The sequence below is a fragment of the Octodon degus genome, unplaced genomic scaffold, assembly GCF_000260255.1.
Source record: "Octodon degus isolate 3935 unplaced genomic scaffold, OctDeg1.0 scaffold00204, whole genome shotgun sequence".
In the NCBI taxonomy this organism is placed as follows: domain Eukaryota; kingdom Metazoa; phylum Chordata; class Mammalia; order Rodentia; family Octodontidae; genus Octodon; species Octodon degus.
Window position 1 is genome coordinate 127,910 of NW_004524780.1, and position 6,417 is coordinate 134,326.

At 41.2% G+C, this 6,417-nt stretch overlaps 1 pseudogene; it reads right to left on the reverse strand.

Annotated features, from left to right (window-relative positions):
- Positions 1–1,159: 1,159 nt before the first annotated feature.
- LOC101580047 overlaps positions 1,160–6,417 on the reverse strand; it is a 6,309-nt pseudogene continuing 1,051 nt past the window's right edge.

A 6,417-nucleotide genomic window follows, 5' to 3' on the forward strand; every position in this document is an offset into this window, starting at 1 on the left:
AAAAAAAACACACCTTATCCCATCCCGTGGTGTAGGGTTAAGATACATGCACCTGAATTCCTCTAGACAGTAGCTCCTGTGATTGCAAATGAGCAATCTTAGTAGAGTCTATGCCCTCTCTTGTGGCTCAGCGCAGCTCACCAAAGCTTCCATGATAGCAAAGGACCAGTGTGTAGGGTCTCTACCCTCCTGTAGCTCCTCATGGCTCACCAAGTCTTCCTCAATGGTGCTAGTTGGTTAGCAAGTTCTTCCTTTTCCCTCTTAGCTCAGCACAGCTCAACAAGTCCCTCTTGATGATTGAGGGGCAGTGGCCAGGGTCTCTTCCCTCCCTCACAGGCTCACCCAGGCTCCCTGGATTGTAAAGGGCATAGTTGTCAAGGTCTCTCCCTTCCAATGTAGCTCAGCATAGCTCATCAAGGCTTGCTCAGTGGCAGAGAGTCAGTGGGTGGGGTCTCTTAAGCATATTAATTTCTTATGACAGTGACAATTGTGATATGTATATATTCCAAAGCATCTAAGTTCTTAAGATTCACAGCTTTCTTTCTAGTGTAGCAAGTTATTATTGCATGAACACAGAAACTTATATGGAGACAAAAATATAGATAGATAGAAGATAGATAGGTAGATAGATAGATAGATAGATAGATAGATAGATAGACAGTCAGACAGACAGACCTTGTTCTGCCCCCTGATTATTAAAGTCCATTTTTACTGAGTATTTAAAGTCCTCTTGGTGAGTCTTTATATGGGATACAAATATCTTTTGACAATAGAGAGAGGTCAATCCACATGCCTTACACTAAATATCTTTGTCAACAATTATTCTTCAAATTCCCTGATCATCCAGTGAAACCATTGGGTGTAGCCCATGAATCAGTATAAAGTCACACATCTGACCATGTTTTCCTCCAGGCAAAATGTACTTCCAAGTGAACTTCCCGAAGTTCTGCCCACTGTGAAAATTTCACTTCTCCATATTCCATCAGGGACATCCTGATGTGGGGCTATAATTCTGCAGCTGTCTGGACTTACACTGACAGCCCAGTGTGCAGTGCTCTTGGACTGTATCCTCAGTGACCATAGATCATAGAGCTCTCTCATGGTGAACTAGTTCTGAGAGATGGAGATAGGATTTTTGAGGGAAAAGTTGGACTTAATATTACCATATCTTCTGTACTCCATCCACTCCAGTCACTTTCTGGGGGATGATAGGTCCATTTTCAGTAGTTAACACTGATACTGAGTAACCAGAGGCCCTCTTGATGAGAAACAAAGTCTCTGAGGGCTCCACAAGGCCAATTCTGATTCCTCTGGCTGCAGTTGTAACTATATCTCTAGGAAAAAGAAGAATCAGACCCAATCAGTCACCTGCTTACCTAACCTCCCCATGTGTGATTCTTAATTATGATATGTCAACCTAAATAGATTAAGAAATGCCTATCATATTAGTAGATCACAGTTCTGTCTGTGTCTGTGAATGACTGTCATGCATCCCAAAAACTGAGGAGGGAAGACCAATGCTGGATGTAGGTGCCACTAACCAATGGGCTTGTAGACTTGAAGGAATAAAAAGGGAAAGAAGAAGGAAGGTGTAGTGGTTGATCAACTGTGCCAATTTGAGAGGTTCAGAAGCTTAACTAAATTGACTCATCACTTCCACACCCTAGGGTCTAGCAGAGCTGCCCTAGGGTGACTCATCACTTAAAGAATATAAAATGAAAAGAAAGGATTGAGGGTTCCATTTCTTTGCAGGAGCTCCAGTCTTCGCCTTCAACTTTGACATCATCTTTTGGCTCCTAGCATAGACTCTTGGCTTTGATCTTGGACCTTCCAGTATAGGCTCATTAACCTTCTGATTCAGCCCCATTGGCCTCCTGACACATACTTGCATAAAACACTACAGTGAGCTCCAGACTTTGTACTAAATCCTTCAGTCTCTACTGTGCAGATGCCCTCTGCAAGCTCTTCATTCATCCCTGTGGCTGACCATTACTAGCCAATCTTGTAATTTCTTATACATTTGTTACTTTGTGTTATATCTATTCCTGTAGTAAAACCCTAAATTGATACAGAAGTCTTCACTTTGCTTTTTTAAAGGTGATCCAGTCTTCATTATTGATTTGGAATGTTTGTCTCCAGTTCTTTCATATTTCTTGGAAAGACCTCAAAACCTTCCAGCACAAACCCTTCCATTTTCCAACATGGAAACTTACTGGACTCCACAATGTACTTCAACTTTTTATTTTTCAACTGAACCCTCCAGCTCTCCAGCCACACATGATCATTTTGTAGACTTTCACCCCTAACTCCTCAGGTGGCCATTGAAGGTTACTCTATTATTCATACATTACATAAAATGCTAAAGCTGTTCCTCTGGTATATCTAACTGATATACCATGGAACCAGGTAAACAATATGTAACACTTACCTTTCATTAGGCATGGGTGAAGATCCAATAGTGGCACCTTCTAGACCATACTCCTACTTTCCTGAGAGACAGAAAGCTTTTCTGAAAACAGAACTCATATCCCACACATTCAAATATTTTGCCCATGGTCATTGGCTCCACTGCTTCTGGGCCTGTAATGAGAGATATCATGGCAAAAGAGTGAAGCAGAACCTTGCAGATCTCCTGGTGTCCACAAGAAAATACAGTAATTGTAAGGAGCCAAGGTCCCAGTGCACTCTTCCTAGGGAGCACGCACAGTAACATACTTAAAACAAAAGGCTCACATCCTAACTTTTCCCATTACTTTCCAATAAGGCCTACACCTGGGAACCCAGCCTTTCCTTCATAAGCTTTCAAAGACAGTGAGTTCTAAATTGTAAAATGATTACAAATTACGAAGGGCATCCTTTCTGCCTCTCCAGTCATGAGAACACTCCTTCAGCTGCACATGAGATAAAACATATGGGCTCCCACTGGTCTCTTGAAAATATATAATCAGTTCATAGACCACTGACTGTGATTTCTCAGGCCAATATTTTCTGAAGATGTAAGACTGATTACATTACACATAACATAATTACCTTATCTTTGCTACTTTTTATTCTGTTGGAGTGCAGAACTCAGTTAAAATTTACGTTCTTCTCTGGTTTGTTTAGTACTTCTCCTTTTGGTCAGTGTTTCATCTAGATAAGAGCATTAACAAATCGAAGAGAGTAACATTAGTCCCATTTATGATCTTTCTGGTTTCTGGTCTTGTCTTCTCTAAAAAGAGATTCATATAGCCAATAAGTACATGAAAAATGTTCAAAATCTTGACCATTAAAGGAATTCACATCCAAACAACTCTCGGATTCCATATTACTGCCGCAGAAACAGCCATTATCAGTAATTCAAAGAACAAGAATGATGGAGAGGCTATGGGTCAAAGGGTAACCTTTTATGTTTTGGGTATAAATGTAAGCCATACAGCCACTGTGAAAATTAGTATGGAGATGTTTCAAAAAGTGAAATTGGGCCAGCCAGATAGCTCAGCGGACTAAAGCACCTGGTTAGGCAGAACACAGCGACCAGTGTTCGATTGTGGCATGCTGTGCCTGCCACGCCCCTAGGGAGCACTGAGACAGCTATTGAGATTGGGTGTGGTGGTGCATACCTGTAATTCCAGCACTTGGGAAGCTGAAAACAGGAGGGACCACAATAAGTCCAATCTGTGCAGTGAGACCTTATAGACTCTGCACTAAATACCTTCCTTGGCTACCTCTATAAGCAGCATTTATAAATATGGCATGCCATCAAGAGATAAATATTATTATGTCATACACAAATATATTGACATAAAATATATTTTTATTTCTGGAGAAATCAAATGTAAAGAGCAAATGTAGATATTTTAATGTTTTCATGAAAGTAAATTAATAGAAATTTTTGAAGATAATAGAGCAGTAAGTGGCTGAGAAAGAGCCTCTCTGAGAGTAGCCATCCACATGTTAGAATGTAACAACAAGTGGAAGACAAAGGAGGGAAGTGGGTCCCCTGAACCCAGGAAGGATGGGAGGCATGAAGGTAATCCCATAAAGAGAGTAAAGACCCAGAATTCAATGAAGAAGAAGCAGGTACCTGGCATCATGTTCCCCCTAAGTTGAGACCCGCCATGTGAGAGGAGATGTTCAGATCTTTGGAAACAGGGTGAGTGCTGATAACCCCAGAGTCCTCTATAGAGACATGCAGAAGTACCCGGGAGCAGCAGGTGTGAAGGATAGCATTCACTGGCTGTGAGTGCTGAGGACTCAGTCCACCCATGCAAGAGAGTGACTGGCCAGGAACCATTTTTTTTTAGGTTTTTGAATTTTTTATTGGGAGAACACTTCTGGAATGGCCAAGGAAGAAACTCTGAAAAACCACTTCTTCACAAAAGTAATGTGGAAACCATCAAAAATTGTCAAAGAATAAAATATTTGGAGAACTCTGGAAAGGGATCGAAGCTTGCAACAATTTGAAAACTGCTTATTTTAAGAAAAAGAGATGAATCTTGGAAAGAACAATAAACATTGCAGCATCCACCCAGCCCTGTATCCATTCTATTTTCCACAGGTCCATAGCAGTCTTGTGAATCAATGGCCTCACCATCATGGACTAGGAACCATTTTGGAGACGAGCTGGTTGAGCTCAGCAGTCAGAGCAGCTGCCAGCTCTGTCTAGCAGTTCCCAGCGGGGCTCAGTCCCACAGAAGGCACACTGGTGGCTGCAGGCCAAATGAGTCAGGTCTCAGCCAGAAGGTACAGGCTCCCAGCCCCGAGGAGGTTGAAAACACGAAGATCACTACAAGTCTGAGCTGTGTAGTGAGACTCTGTACAAAATACATAAATAAATAAAACAAAACTATTCCAATTTGTACCCCCACCAAAGCTACTCCTGCCTTACTGGGATAAATCAACATGGATTGTGACTCTGTCTCCACACCTTATCTGCTAGTGTCAGCAGAGACAAACCTAGAACTAGATCTCTCCTCTCTCTTTTTATCTCTTCCTTGTCTCTTTCCCTCCAGTCTTCTGAACCAGTTTCCCAAAGTTAGTATGCTCCCTCTTTGTCCCTCAGCCTTACCTTTAATTTCTTCCTCTCCTTCAACTTTTCTATTTTCTCCATAGCCCCTTTTAAATTTTAACCCTTAAAGGAAAAATAGTACTTGTATACTGCATACAACTTTCTGGTTTGTTTTAGATTTTGTTGTATAATCGCAAGTCTAGTTCATATGGTTAAATGGTTGGCTCAGTTTGTCATTTTATTTATTTATTATTTTGGTGAGAAGTGGGAGGTACTGGGAATTGAACTGAGGATCTTGCTCTTGTCCGGCAGGCACTATGCCACTGAGCTATATCCCAGACCTCAGTTTGGCATTATCTAGGCTGTGTTTGATGCTATTTTCATTGGAAGCTCTATAGCCAAAAGTGGCATACTTGTTCTAAACAGTTGTTCTTCCTGGTATTTCAAGAATGAGATTGACGAAGTACCACAGAAAATACTGTGGCACAGTGCCAAAGAATGAAGGACTGGGCCAAAGAGGCAGCAACTTCTAATCCTCAATAAATTGAAGAGGTAGGAACTTGCAACAAACTCAAAATCCAAAAACTGAAAACTCAGAGTAGTAGCCATTTCCTAAGAGTTCTACATACTAGCAATAAAGCATCCCACCACAGGTATGTACAAGCTTCATCCCAGGAACTGACCTGTAAGAAAAATTTAAAAAATAAGAAGACACTTAAACACCATGCGGCTTCAGACTTAAGTTCACCACAGGCAAACCAAAGGGGCAAAGAGGTGAAACAAGGCAAAAGCCACCCACCTCTCCTTCCTGAAGTAACAACAAAGTAATTGAGTGAAACTCTAGAAAAAGTAAGGTCAGAAGTAATTTCTCAGATATCTGAACAGATGGTGTCCACAATGAAAACCATGCTTACTGAATCTAGAGCAGATACAGACAAAAAAAAAAATTGAGGATCTTAAGACAATTATGGAAACCATGAGTATTTATCATAGGAAATAAATTGAATCTATAAGACAGATTCAAGTAGATATCCAGGAGGGTAAAAATTCCATTGGAACATTCAAAGCAGATTAAGCCAATGTGAGGCCAGGTTCTGAGACACAGAAGACAGGCTTGTGGGGAGCAACCATGAAAACAAGAGCGAAGTTTTCACCAGCTAACGTGGACAAAAAGAGCTCAGGCTGCTGGGTGCTGCCGAGTCCAGTCTGGCCACCCCTCCGCTTCCTCCCCTGACTGCAGAACACTTAACTTCCCAAATGTACAAGATACTTTCAAATTGATTGTCTTTTTAAAAAAATTTATGGGCCGGGGAGATGGCTCAGTAGAATAAGTGCTTGTCTGGCAAGCTCAAGGGCCTGAGTTCAATCCCCGGTTCTGAAAAAGAAAAAGAAAAGAGAAGAAAATTTATATGAAAGAAACAAAGAAA